Source organism: Ambystoma mexicanum, chromosome 3p (genome assembly GCF_040938575.1).
Source record: "Ambystoma mexicanum isolate Mex_15411 chromosome 3p, UKY_AmexF1_1, whole genome shotgun sequence".
NCBI lineage: Eukaryota > Metazoa > Chordata > Amphibia > Caudata > Ambystomatidae > Ambystoma > Ambystoma mexicanum.
Window position 1 is genome coordinate 789,194,232 of NC_090925.1, and position 15,908 is coordinate 789,210,139.

Below are 15,908 nucleotides of genomic sequence, written 5' to 3' on the forward strand. Positions count from 1 at the left end.
GTACACATTAGTTACTAAATTTTGGCTTCAAGAAGATTAAATACGCATTTATAAGATTAGCTGGCAATCTCTGCTTTAGAGTAATGGTACTATCATTACATTCGAACCATCCACATTTCTTTTTAATATATGCAGTGTAGTGACCTGCATTGGTTGTGGCTCCTGCGTGGTAGATTATACCTATTGTTGTAAAGGTTTTCTTACCAAGTGACACTTGACCGTGTGTGAATCCAGTCAGCTTGCAGTTGTTATTGGTACCATCTGCATTGTAAAGTAGAAGCATACGCATTATGTAGCTACTATGTGTTTGTATCATAAGGTGGAGCGATTGTCTGAATTGCAAATAGTACATAATCTGCCATGGTTTGCATTTTGTACAAGTTGCTGAAATGGAATGCTCCCACAATTTGGTATGGAAACATACACAAATCGCTCATTTGGGATTTCTTCCTGTGTCACATTGCTACAGAGAGTGCATGTATGTTTCGACATGTATGAAATCTGGAAGATTTCATTTATAGGTATGTTTTTGTTTTCCAGTACTTGTAGTAAGTATATTAGAAATTCTTGTGGAACTTCTTGTGAGTTTATAGTGAATCTCGCCATTCCAGCACAGTAGTCCAATTCTTGTCTTATTCCGTGAACGTGTTGTCAGGATTGTTTGTTGCGTTTCTATGAAAGACTAACATTTGCAAACACAATTGGTCTGTACTGTGTTAGTAAATATTGTTAACAAATTGTGGCAATTGAAATAGAATATTCATTGCTACATTTGCGTAGCAACTTACACCAGTTTCATTTGAAAATTTGAATGGACCAGCTAGTTCTGTCTCTGAGTGATTTTTTTCGGAGTTTCTGTTCCTTCTTTGAAGAAGTACCTGATTTACTTTCCCTAATAGGTTCTTCTTTGCTTGTGGTAATTGATGAATTTTTAGCTTCTTTTGTTTTCTTTGAAGGATTTGCCATCAGATTCTGTTGCATTTCTGTTTGAATTAGTTTTCTTTTACCACGTTTTCCTTTTTCTGGAACAGGATATGATTTCAGATGGGGGTGTACAGTGAACGCAGTCTATTGTATTCTAAAATGCAAGGAATATCAGCGTTCACTTTACTTGCATCATAGTTGATTAGAAATAGACTGTCAAGTGTATGTAAGCGTGATAGTGCTACGTAGCTCATACCTTCTTTAAAGACTGTGTTTCCTATATCTATCAATGCTTTGTCGAGGGTAAGACCTTGGGATTTATGAATGGTGACTGCATATGCAAGAGTTAGAGAAAATTGTTCTCTACGTACATACATGTCTTTGAAGAGAAGGAATCCAGCAGTTGAGCGCCCTATACTTTTCAATTCTGAAAGTTTGTCAAAGCGAATATTGACAAACTGAATGTTGTTGTTAAGTGGGTATGTTTGAAAGCCAACAACTGTACCCAGTGCCCCATTAACTTGCCCTTGCTCCACGTCAAGGTTACGTTTAAACATTACTCTACAATTTAAGGATAATTGTAATATTTTTTCCAACCCAGCTGTGTTGGAGATTGAATTTTCTAAGGTATTTAGTCTTGTTGTTGCTTGCTCACATATGAGTAGTGTCATAGCATGTACGTCTAGTTTGTCTGTGGAGCAAATTTCCATTATTGGTTGCATTTCTTTTTTTAACATTGTTTCATTGAATTTTAAACAGCTTGCAAGAGTTGGCATTAGGCCATATAATTGACATTTGTGTGCGCTAATTGTTCCATAACATCAGTAGCACGTGTGTTATCGCCATAAAGTGCATGAATGTGCCGGTTTTTCAATATTGCTTGTGCTTCTTGAGATAGTACACCAACTCTAATACTTTTTAAAATGTTGGCGTAAGTGAGATCTGCAGATTGAAGCATGTTTTCTGTTAATTCTCCGTATTGGAAATGTTGCCAAAGGTTGAAATTTCCTATGCTGCCAACAGTCTTACGGCAGAGTTTGTGTCCTACAGTTTTAAAAATAGGTTCACCTTTCACTGGTGTCAATTGTAGAAGATCTCCGAAAACGATAATGTGTTTCCCTGCAAAGAGTTCTTCGTAGTTTGTTTTAAGTACTTTTTGAAATCTGAGGTGAATCAAAGCCAACATTAGGTTGGAGACCATGCTCACTTCATCTATTAGTAGCATTTTCATTCATTTGTTTTAAAACTCTATGTAGTTCCATTGCCGCTTCTGCAGAAAGTTTGTAACAGTCTAATTTGTTTTGGTGTTCTACTGGAAGGAGCAGTAATCGGTGTAAAGTGACACCGCCTATGTTGTAGGCAGCTGAACCTGTGGGGGCAGTTACAACAGCTGACAGTTTGTTGTTTGTCAATTGTTGAAGGAACCTGCTGATGATTTTGGTTAAGAATGTTTTTCCTGACCCAGCTTCACCACTGATGTACAGCAGTATAGGTTTGTAATTTTGGCAGGTACATTCTTTATTTTCGTGTTGTACACCATGTACAATTTCTTTTGTTACTTCTTCAAAAATGGTGCGCTGATCTTTGTTAAGTTTTTCTTGTCGTACAGTAAATTCTTTAATATATTCTTCATAGGGACACATGGTGTTTTCCACTTCTGTCATAGCTAATTCTGCCTCATTTGTTATTAGTGGCTGTCCTAGTGGTTCTTGACTTCCTGTTACAGAAGGTTGACTACTGTCGGAAGTGTCCTTATCTAGTTGGGCCTGAAGTTCTTCTTTGTGTTGCTGTTCATTGTGCAACATTGTTTTGTACTGCGTAAAGTTCATATCGATGATAGTGCTTTCATTTGCTTTGAAAGCATCTTCATAGCACTCGTAGTTATCTAGTATGTCTTCCTCTTTTCTCCATGGTTTAAAAAGTTGTAGCAGGGACATGTAACATAGTTCTTTCTGTTGAGGAGTTTTTAATGACAATTTGACATGATTAATTAAGCTTTGTTTGGTAAGTTTCACTAAGCTGCCTTCACAATCTGTCACTCTATATCTACCTTTGCTTTCATCGGGTTTTATATTATTTTTGTATGCAAAGTTTTGAGCTATGAGGTATAGACACATGGTTTCCAAAGTGGAACTCCTGTTCGGATAGTATGTGTCCAGTAAATTGTTTTTTAAAATGTCTTGGCTGCTGGGATCATTTCTGGCATTTGTTTCTATGTCCTCACATGATTTCAGAACTCTTTTTCCAGATTTAGCAGGACCAAGACTTAGCCATACTATGTTTTCTGGTTTTCCATACAAAGCAGTACCGGTTAAACCATCTGCCGCGTCATAGGCGCCACATTCTCTATGAGAGAGCATTTTTATGCCTAGGCTGTACAATTTCTGAGATAGTGTTTTGTCTGATGATAGGTCATTGCAGAGCTCTTGAAGCTCTGTTTTTTCTGCTTTTGTTAAGTAGGCTATAACATACCGTGCAACTGCAGTGGAATTGTCTGCAATGTACTGCACATCTATGTTTGCATTCCATAAGAGGGCAATGACTGCATTGTAATCATTGATATATTTTGATTCTTCTGTTCCTTTTATGTAATGAGTGTTCTTAGGTGATTTACCTTTAACACAATGTCGAATTGAAGACATTAAGTTGTTCACTTCACCTGTTTCTGTAACTAGTCTAGGGAAACCAAAGCGGCATTTGGTGTAGTATTTCCCTTTGCTTTTGTATTTGCAATGACAATATTTGCCACATTTGTGTCTTTGAAATTGTAAAATCTGTCCATGAAGGTCACTATGTGTCCGTTGTGAAGGGATTTCACAAGTGACATATTTTTGGATGAACTGCAAAACAGTGGCATCACTGTCCTCACCAAATTTAGGTGCACCTTTGATCCATAAAAGCATGTGAATATGTGGTGCTCCTCTGGCTTGGTATTCTTTTCTCCAAAGGAAGTGTTGCACTTCTCCGAGGGGAGGAACAGTTTTATTACAAATAAAGTGTAGCATAGCAATGAAACGAAGATGGACATATCTTGACACATTAACAGGATCTAGAGAGCAAAGTTCTCGAGGTGTTAGTATATCTATGTTGGTTTTGTTGTTGTTTGATATGCGAAGGAACTCATGTAAATCTTCCCATACATACTCTGCACAACTTAATGTAACAAGCCAAGTGGGTGGTCCAAGGTTTCTGATCATACAACGTACATCTCTGTGCTGTCGGAACCAGTATTCTTTCGAACCATGCATGTTTGCAAATAGATTTGCCATACTTGATTGTAAAGCCTCATCTTTTTCTTGCACTTTTTGTATTAATTGCATAGCTGACATATTTTGAAAGTGGGTTCCAGATTTCAATATGTGTGCAACTCCGTAACATAGGGTTGCTAGTTCACTTTCCAAGAGTAGGTGGAATATGTATTCCACATTTTGTCTAAATCTGGGATCTTGAGAATACATTCATAATGAGCGGTATTCTGATGCCGTAATCTGAGTGGGTCTATCATCTTATCTTCCACCTTTGCCAGTAGGAAATAGCAGTGGAAAAGCACGATTTTCTATACTTTTTTCCCATATGCTCATTGGTGATCCTTTGGTTTGTCGCATTTGGTAAGTTTCTAGTGCATCATCTATGCTCTCATTAGAGTGCAATGGATGAATTGTGTAATGGTCCAAAAGAGTAGATACTGCAGCAGGATCCAGAAGTTCAAATTGACCAGTTTCTGATGACTGTTGAATTATTTCAGTGGTTTCCCTTAAGCTTTCTTCAATATTTATTTCTTCGTAGTATTCGTTATTGTCTTTCAGATACTGCAAGGCTTGTCTAAGTTTATATAAATCCACAAGTTGTTGCCAAATTCTTTTGTCTTTTGTTGGTACACCATTTACTAAGACAATTAAAGAATGCTCTATTGGACGTTGCACTCCTAGAGTGTGCACATTTTCTGTCAGATCTAATGGCAAATAGACTACTTTGCCACGAATGCCTTTCACCAATTCAGAGGGATGTAATTTTGCTGTTTTTGGTTGAAGGCGTATTATTGCTTGAAATGGGTGAAGTGTTTGAATTATGATGCTCTAATACAAATTGAGTTGTTGCAGGGGTTTTGGTAGTGGGAATAATTCCAAATTATTTGTGATAGCACGTGAAGGAGTTTGGTTGTTGTCCAGTTTTGTAGTGCAGTAACTGCAACATATTAGGGGTTCACTTATTTGGTATTTGTTTTCTGCTAAAAGATAGAGAGCTAACTCAAACCATTTGGAATCGTCATTGTCTTCTATTTGGTATGTTACATCTATAGTTTTTGTGTTCCTTTTGTAAAATGTTCTGCGGCAACACACGCACACATGGTTTGGTACTTCAGCCGATGTACTTTTAAATTTTAGTATTTATTTTTTGTATGTGTTTAATAGAAGGTTGATATGTGCAGAATTGTTGCTAGTCTGTTCTAAAACTATTGCATTTTGTAAGTGGCTTTCACTTTCAAAATATTTTCTCTGGATACGGTCGATTTCTTCTTGTAGGTATTTGGGTGTACCATGTAGAAGAGTGTTATTTAAATTGGCTATTTCTAAAGCTGGACTTTTAGCATAGTACAGTTTATACACTAGATTTCTTACATTTGAATGATGTACTGAAATCCTTTTGATATCATGGAAGGTGCTTTTGCAAATAGGTCCTGAAATGCAGGCTAATGAATGTCCTTGTAGTCCTGTGTATTTGCGCACAGGACAGATATCCATATTTTGCAGCACTTTCATTTTGATTTTGTCTTTACCTTTCCCATACTGATTAAGGAACTGACGTAAAGATTTGAAAGATTTGTTAGGAATGTTACACATTGACGTGCATGGCCATTTGTATACTGGACGGTCTGGTTCAGTCGAATGGAGAGGTAATTCTAAGTTTTCAGGGGATACTTTTGTAAGCAGTGTTTCTTGTTCCATGATGGCATTATTGATTTTTTCATACCCCCATCCACTGCTATGGTTGGCGATTGTGTTTGTTTGATTTTGTTTGTATGCTTCTTCATTAAAATATGGTTATGTGGTTGTTGTGTGACTCCATTCACCTCCACAAATATTTAAGAAGTTATTTTTGTTGACATTCCGTTTATTGAGAAGTTTCTTTTGTAGGTTACTACTTAGTTTTGTTAGTGGTTTCATCCTATTTAACACTAAAATAAATAACTTCCTTTTGAGAAGGATTGCACTGTCTACAAGAGCTTGTAGGATTAATTTTCTACGGTAGGTTTTAAGGGTTGAAGAGGATTTTGCTCCTCTTCTTATTAGATTCTGAAGGACTCTGTGGCAAAACATTTTTGCTAAAATACTTTTTTTACTATGGGCTCTTGTTACTATATCAGGATTCATAGGAGCATTGTTAGCAGTACTGGTAGCCAATTTTTTGTAATGCATTTTCTGTTTCGTGCCACATTTTCATAGAGGAGCCAAAGTTTCGGTAGTTGAAGCTTACTTTGTTTCGCTAAATGACTGTATTAGCTGTTTTGTTCCAACGTTCTATACAAACTCTGCTAGAGATGGATGCTTACTTTGGACACTTTTATTTTCATTTGCTCTATTTCTGCGTTCCTTTCTACGGACTTGCTTTTTGGTAGGCATTCTTTGGGGTCTGTTGAAAAAAAAGAAGGCATGGTTTGGTCTGTTGTACAATGTATGTGTGCTGTGTGCATGCGTGCATGAGTTTGATGGGGAAGCTGTTTGTGGTGGTGTGTCAATGTGCATTGGGAAGTTACAATGAGTTGGGAAGGCTATTTTTCTGTTTGTATATTACTACACTGTGCTTCAGATGAGAGTAGAAAGTGGGCCAGTGGTGAGGAGAAGCATTCATAGTAAACGCAATGGTATACAATTAAAACAGCTATTTGTTTTGTAGTACTAACATTCTGAGGATTCTTTATGTTATTTGTGTTCCAAAAACACAGGGATTTGTGTGCCATTCTGCCTGTTATTCTTTGTTTAATAAATGGGGATTTTTGGGTAGAATGGTTCAGAAATCAATGTTTTTTTTGGTGCGCAAATTACATAAATAACCCACACAGTCTCTTTGAGGAACAGTAAGAATATAAAGGTAGTACTGTACTTTTTTTTGCGGAATGACCAGGTTTCTTCGGATATGTTGTTTGCAGTGTAGGTGCTGTTTATTTTCAGGAGAGTAGTCTTCACTGCAATTGTAAAAGGAAGAAGTTAGTAACTTTGTGTGTTTAAAGCAGTGATGTTAATTCACACGTTCATTTTGAATCTTTCTTCGGAGTATTCTCCTTTGATATCTGAACACAGTTTATGTGTGCATTTCATTTCACTATTTGCAGCCTTTATATGTTATTTGCAGTATGTTAGTTGAACTTGCTTCTCAAATGAGTACAATTTTCAGTTCACGAAATTCCCTTGTTTTTTTAAGCTGTGTTGTCTATAGCAGAGAGGTTTGTAAGTGATAGGTCATTATAGTAGATGGGAAAAATGTGACTACTTTCATATTATAAGTATGAATGCGAAAAATCGGGAGAACCTCAGGGGGAGATGTCACCACAGCAATCGGGAACGTTTATTTTTCTCATACGATCGCATTAGAGTAGCATTAATTTAGGCGGTAGACAGTAAAAAATTGTGACATTTTCTAATGGAAAATCGAGTTTCGCTCCTAAATCGGGAGGGTTGTTACGGATGTGTAGGTTATGCGGGAGACAGTAAGAAGTAGTTTGGTTTCTCAATGAAAAATTGGAAGTCTTGCACTTAAAGGGGGAGCGTTGGTATGTATTGGCTATGCAGATTTAGTGGCATTAATTTGTTTAAATGAAATCATAAGGGATGCACATGTTCTCTGAATAAAATATTCATACCTGTACTTTGTAGTCATGCATGTGCGTATGCATGGAGCTGTAAGTAGAAATCCATGACACTTGCACAGTCATTTTTGAAGTAGGTGCTTTGCAATGATATGCGACTTGCATTCAGAGTGATCAACAGTACATTTGCAGTGCGGAACTCTGATGACGGAGTTAGATGTAGAGATCTTGAATGTGATTGGTGGATGGTTGTGTGACTGCTTAGCTGTGTCCAATGAGGGAATGGATTCGCGAGTGATGTGGAAAGGGTAGAAGGACTGGCTAAGAGTTATGTGGCGCACATAGACCGCGCCTGTCCACAGGTAGGGCATGCCACATACGGGGTTCTACAGCATATCCAGCATGGAAAGGGGACTGTAGGCATCAGCTAATAAGATGTTCACATTGTTCATTTGTGTCGAAAGACGGTGCGTGTAGTGAAGATGGCAGAGTTGGAGACAGTCAGGGTGTTGGTGCTCAGAGATATTTTTGTCCATGGTTTACAGCACTATTCCGAAAGTAGGCATGTGGCACACAATTTCAATGTCAGAGGAGTGGAGGTGGTGTGGAGCTCTGCGACTGATTGCAATGTTGCGGCAATTCTCCAAGTTTGCAGAGATATTCGTAGGATGACCAGTCCCCATATGGTAGTTTTGCACTACGGTGCTTGCCATTTGGGCTATGTGACTTCACCTACTTTGTTGGAAGATTTGGAACAGTTGGTGCAAGCAGTAATTTTTTCTGGCTTACTCCCTAGAGTTAAATGGGACAACAGTTCTGTTTTTTGTCCTGATCAAAGTATTGGGAGGTGTACCATCAATCGCAGCATGCGTGTTTTCATTTTACGAGCTGGTATGTTTTTCTGCAGCCACGAGAACATTGTTTCCAGTAATGCGGCTTATTTTGAAGCAGATGGTGTTTTGTTATCTTTTTTGGGAAATGCCATGTTCTTTTGGAATGTAAGGCTTGCTTTGGAGAAGTTTCTGTAATGATTGTAGGAGTAAAGTAAGAAGAAAAAAAAGAAAAAAAATACAAAATAACAGGTGTCTGTCAGGCATCTGCCCAAAGAACAAAAAAAAACGGCTCTTTTCAGAGCCCACCTTTAAGGGAAAAAGTGGAATACTATTTAAATGTACAGTCGTCACGCTCAGATCCTCTATGTGTCCGCAGACATGGTGGTAGTCTGCAGGCAGCGCATATTACCAGCGGGGTTTCTGGGGTGGAGACGCATGCAAATGAGAATGTGCGAAGCTAGGGATTGGACAGTAAAGTTCAGTGGGTGTGTTCTGAACGGAGAGATTTAGTGAGAACGTCTTTTTCCTGACAGGAGACCAGACAGCTATGGCTCTGTGTGCTCGAAAACAGATTATCCGGATTTTGGGAGACTCATGGATACATTGGTTGAAGGTGCATGCAGAAAGTTGCAGTATTTTCTCATGTGGAAGTGCACTGGCATGGAGTACGTGGAATGAAGTGGCTGGACTTGGTTCCTCTCTGTGCTACTTTACAGACAGTGTGTCATCCTGATATAATTATCATTCATTTTGGAGGAAAGAGTTTAGGGCATGTCTCTGGTATTTCTTTGCAATTTGCAATGAAGGAAGGACTTGCGAAGGTCATGGACATGTTTCCAATTGCCAGGTAGTTTTTTCCCGTATTGCACAAAGACAAATGTGGCTCCATTCCTCTGCATTTGGTCCACAAATGGAGAAAGCGAGGCGCAATGTCAATAAAGCTGTTTGTGCCTTTCTAAGAGATGTTGGCATGTCCTCATTCCACAATGAAAACATTTTGTTTTGCAGCACTTTCATTTTTCGCAGTGATGGAGTCCATCTCACACATGCTCGCAATCAGATTTTTCTTCGAAATGTACAAAATGCATTGCAACCTGTTTTGGATTCATAGTCACCTATTTGGCATACATTTTTTCGAATCCACAGTTTTTGAAACACACAAAACACCACCGAAAGGCTCTTTTCAGAACCACCACTTACTCTCAGCGAAAAGTGCATTGGTTATTGGTTTTGCTTCGCTTGCACCCTCCATTTTTGTGTGTCCTACGACTGTCTGCAGACTTTTTGAAAAATGCACGGGGGCTTACACCGGTCACTTCATAGTTCCATTGTTAAACTGAGAAAGGCGGCTCTGAAAAGAGCCTTTTTTGTAATTTTTGTTGTTGTCCATTTTTTTTATTTTTTAACACACGACATACTAGGAGAGGAGGGTAAAGTAGGGTAAGGAAGGGACACCAACCACAGGGATAAGAAAGGGCAGGTGGAGAGAGAAAGATGTAGGGTGGGCTTTACTTAGGTAGGGAGCAGTTCTTCTGGTGCTCTGTGACCGTAGTCTCAAAAGCACTTCGAAGACTCTCCCCCTGGCAGAGTACTGCGTCGCAGTACATACACAACATTGTGACCCTCGCAAGGTAGGGGTCAACAGCATTGCGAATGTCCTATGAGGCAGCTGGAGGGATGTGCTCTCCCACAGGAGTGTCTCTTGTGGTGAGAGGATCAGACACAGAGGATGCTGCGGAGGAACTCAACCTACTACGTTCTTCACATGGTATCACCTTGCGAATGTCCGCACTGTGGAACGAAGTTAGGTGTCGCTTCATGGTTGTCGTACCAAAGCTGTACGCACCAGGTCTCCCGCGACTCAGCACCAACTTGCACTGGTTGCACCTGACCTGGGTCGCACATGCTTTTGGTACGTTTCCACAAACAGTAAACAACCGCCACACCCACGACTCCCGGCGAGTGCTTGTAGTGCAGAGTTCCTTCACCTCATTCTCTTCTTCCTCGCTCTCTACATCCTCACGCGTATTTCCCTCTGCAGGCCCTTGGGAAGGTGGTGACGGTGAAGGGTTTGGGGGTGGTGCGGAGGCTAATGAAGCAACAACAGCCATGGATGCCATTAGGATTGGGCGGCTAATCTTCGCTACAGCAGTAAAGGCAGCAAAACTCAATCTACTATAGCCAGAAGTACAATGAAGATGAGCTCGGGGTGTGGCCTTTTATAGGGGTGGAGGGGTATGCCTCGTGACCATATCGATCACTGAAAAGCATTCCAAAAATTCTAAACAATACGTTCAAAGGTAGGGCCATTGTATGGGACATGTGAAATGGTGATTTTATACTGTAAAATTATTTCCCATGCCTGTATAAGTTCTTTTGAAATGTTGCGAAAGCAGGCAAACTGCGCAAATTAGTCCACACACTCAGCGTGGGTGCGGTCACATGATGACGTCATGAACACATCTGTGAAGGAAATGGGTGCCCGCTGGACACCAAATTCAGAGTAACGGATGTGCGCATGCGCGCAGGTGTTCTACAGACAGTGTTCGGGTCCTGAAACTAATTAAAAGTGCGACACAAGTGAGACGGACAGTTACGGACAGGCGCAATGTTCGCAGTACTTATGGGTGTGGTGCGCATGTGCGTAGATGTTCTGCTGACTGTACGGCAAAGTACAGTGTCCTTAGGACACCTCCATTTTGTTTGACTACGGACATGCCGGCCACCACGCCTGTACTACAAACAGTTCCATCTTGGCTGCGGACGGTACAGACACGTATAGTGTTCTTAGGACCTTAGGGCACTCCCATTTTGTTCATGCACAGACATTCCAGACACCTGGTGTGTTCTAAGAACATGTTTTATCTTGGTTGTGAACAGTACGGAGAGGTATAATGTCCTTAGGACGCCCCCATTCTGTTAATTTACGGACAACTTGGACACCTGGTGCATTGTAAGAATAGTTCCATCTTGGTTGCGAATGGTACAGGTAGGTGTATTGCCCTTAGAACAAACCTATTATATTGATTACGGCCAGCCCGAACAGGCACGCTGTCCGTGGACATTTGAACTCTTTTTAAAAAAAATTCTTTGGTCCAAACCATTCCACTATAACTAACATAAAACATGTTTTGAAACACACACATACATCAATCAAGAGAAATACAGGGGGAAACAGATACTGAAACGAATATGGGGGAATTAGGGTTTAACAAAGGCTGGTTGTGAGGGGATGAAGGGATGGATGTTTTGTCAAAACGTTTATGTTCTTCTTGAGGGTTTGGGGATGGTTCACTAGGAAATGAAGAAGGGGGACAGGTACAGGTGGTACAGTGATATCTTATTTTTCCTCTCACGTATTCCGCCACAAATTGCCTTAAGCTGTTAAAATTCTCATTTAGTATGTCCATTTTCTGTTCTATCCGTTTCAGGCTGTCTTGCTCTGTGTCCTTTGGTGGACTTTCTTCTTTTTTTACCTGGTCTGTTAAAAATAAATATATATATGTTAAATGCCCATAAAATACTGACTATTAATTTGCTTATGCAGAGACGTTTGTACCATTATTATCGCTATCTTCCGACATTTCCCATGCAGAAGATTCTCCTCCAGCCACTCCAAAGTACTGCACATTTCTGTGTCAAAACAACAGAAATACATTATTTTTTCTGCACCTCATGCAAAAAAGTACACACACATATAAGAAAAATGAAGTTCACTTACTATTTTCTTGTAGTTTGTCTTCATTGTGCTGTGTGCGTCTACTGTCACTCCTGGCTGTTCTGTGAAGTAATTACGTTGGAGGCATATCTTTTTTTGTTAAGGTATAATCCATTTCATTCTACATGATAATTAAATGCATGGGTAATGTTTGAGATGTGTAGGATCAATTGGTTACTTATTAGTACTTATGATGTGTTTATGTGTTCTTTTTTAAACTTGTGCATTTCTCATATGGCACTATAGTACAATTTCAGAAACCCCCTGACTGTTTGGGTAGTGTTGATCTCATCCTTGCCCGTCCGCACACAGGCGCTCAGTCCGTGCCTTTCAAATATCATTAGCGAGGGGGTTCAGTATGTTCTATGTTACATGTATATAAAGTAAGGGAATTATAGTACATATCTCCCAAATTCACATGATAAAAGTGTATATTCAGTAAAAAAACTTTGTTAACGGGGTGTTATGATTAAGTTGCCCTACTAAAAATCTATGAAATTCATTTAAAAAAAACTTTGTTAAAGGGACGTTATGGTTAAGTTGCCCTACTAAAAACCCGTAAAATTCACTAAAAAATACTTTGTTAAGGGGACGTTATGGTTAAGTTGCACTACTAAAAACCTATGAAATTCATTAAAAAAAACTTTGCTAACGGAACGTTATGGTTCAAAGTAAAACCGGAAAACCCTTGAAATTCGCCAGTTATGGTAAGCTAAGCAACCATAACTGCCCGCACCACTGTGCACTGCTAACACTAACACCCAGGACATCAAAGATGACATCACAAATGTAATTGATGACATCACTGATGACATCACATGTGTAGCCCCTTCGTTTTTGTTCACTGCCATATCTAGGCCAAGTGGGTTTATTTACTGACAGTCAGAAACTTAACTTTCAAAAGGTATTACGTGTATAGATATTGCTATTCTCACATGTTCTTACACTTCTTTCCTTAGAATTTAATCGCATCTTATGATGTGCATATATAAGGGAAGAAGCAGGCCTGAAACACAGCAATCATTTTTCTGTGTGAATACAATCATGTAGATTATACACAGTTGCTAATGATACTGCCTCTTCTATGCTTACTTTACTCTCCATATATAAGTCCCATATTTGTATGCATTGTAGTTTATTTATGTTTTGTGTGTATTACTAGAAATATGTAGTAAGTGATGCATTATTAGCAACTTAGTACATGTTTCACAGACCAGAAAAGTGTGTTACAGAAGCATTCCCCGTTTTATTATACAACTTTGGAAAGTACAAATATAGCCCCTCTGTGGTGTATGCTGCAGCCAATACCTACATTTCTTTATGGGTACGTTCCTGTACTAGAAAGAATACTGCAATGGAATGTTCTTTAGAACACTACATTGCGTGATGAAGTATGTAGTTTATTACACATGTCCCGATAATCCCTGATACGTTTTTGCCAAAATTACATTCACAACCCCTTGTTTGAAAAGTAAATGCACATGTGATGTCATCAGTGATGTCATCAATGACATTTTCAATGTCATCTTTGATGTCCTGGGTGTTAGTGTTAGCAGTGCACAGTGGTGCGGGCAGTTATGGTTGCTTAGCTTACCATAACTGGCGAATTTCAGGGGTTTTTCGGTTTTACTTTGAACCACAACGTTCCGTTAGCAAAGTTTTTTTAATGAATTTCATAGGTTTTTAGTAGTGCAACTTAACCATAATGTCCCCTTAGCAAAGTTTTTTTTAGTGATATATATATATTTTAGTTATTATATGTTTATTTTTCCGTTATATTGATATACATTGGGTCTCGTTATAACAGTGGCGGTACAGTGATAACGGCGCCGGTAGTGATGCCGGCGCCATTATCACTGTACCACCACATTACGAGTTCTGCTCCCAGGGGCCGCTCTGCACACCTTGTCAGACCAGGTGTGCAGAGCGACACCCGCGAGCAGAACTGGATGGTAGCAACGGTACCGTTATGAATGGTACCGCTACTACCATCCTCCCCATTCCCATTGAGCCCTATGGGGGCTCAAATGGGAATGGGGATGTACCGGCTCTGGGTCCTGCGCAAGGGGAATTACTGGGCCCGCCAAGGTCGGAATGGCCCGGTAATTCCCCTTTAGCTGGACCCAGAGCCGGACCCGAGTTTGGGGTTAGACATGCCCTTGTTAAGGGCATGGCAACCTCCAAACTTGTAATGAGGCCCATTGTATTTAAGGCTCTTGTGCGAGCCATAAAGTACATGAGGGCTAGCTCGCCTTGGAAGCAAGACGACAGGGTGCACCACAGGTTCGATCCCCGGTTCCGCGCTTAGAAACCTCTTGGTATTAAGCGCGTTATAAATAACCCATCATATCATGAATTCAAACATTTAAAAACCGGACTGTATGTCAGAAAATCCATCACTTCTTTCTCGGTGCATGATGCAGCGTACCTAGAGCTCCTTCTGAGGTCGGTAGAGAGAGGCCAATGACCTGACGCCTACTGCGTCAAGTAAAGGAGCTGTGACAAGAAAGGGCAATGACCCGCCATTGCCAAAGGTATGCTTGCCAGTAAAGGGAATACTGATATTATTATTAGTGCTTTTTTGTGACTATGGCGCTGCGGTGCATCAGATCTCCGAACAATAGAACAATTCTAAAATATGACATGAAATCAAAGAAACTCACATAAAAGACATCAAAGATACAAAAGGGCGCGGCACTGTTGATCAGCACGAAAATGGCCACTTAGCTGTGGAGCTCCGTGTGGCTGGGACTCATCATCCGGCAGCATCAGCGGATACCACTGCCTTTCCTACTTGCCACCAGCTTGGATTGTGCCCGACACTGCCCTGCACGTCTCGCTGCGTTCTTGAGCCGAATCGTGCTCTGGGGGCCCCGCTGGGACGCGCGGGAGTTCATGGCCCTGCTGCCTGATACGCACCGCAGCGTTTCCTGGGGGGCCGGTCCGGCCCGCCTCCGTGGAGGATCTCAGCCGTCTTTGCCGCGGTGCGGGGGGACTGGCGCCTGCAGCTGTTGACACTGCTGGGGGTGACGTGAGTGTCCCCAGCCCCACCAGTGCACTGCGGCCTTCCCCGCAACTGTCTCTGCAGCTCTGGCGGACCGGAGCGACGCTTGGGCGTGTGCCTGCCCCTGCTCCGCTCCCTCACCTTGATATCCCAGGCGCTGCGGCTGCTCCGCCTCCTGAGTGGCCGCTTGATCCAGCGAACTCGCCGCTCGTGTCTGGAGACACCGGGCTGCTTCCTCGAGGGTGGCGGTTTGCGCCCGCAACCAGGTGAGGAGTTGGGCTGCGCGGGGGCCAGCCCTCCCTTACTACTGCTGCCCTCTGCCCCGGAGCCTCCTCATACAGCCCGCCCGTGCCACATCACCGCCGGCTCAGCGAGCCCAACAGACCACGGGGGGCCACTATCTGCTGGGGGCGCCCTGACGCCCCCGGATGCACTGCACTGGACTGGGGGCCTCCACTGCCACGATTCATTCTGCCCCCGGGGACACGGCATCTCACTGCATTTTTTGGCACGTGGTCCTGGGTGCCGTGCCTGCCTGGCGCATGTGTGCGGCCTCAGGCATTGCAATCTGGCATCGTGGTGCTCTACATTGGCCATCCTGCATACTCTTCTTGGCCTAAATTC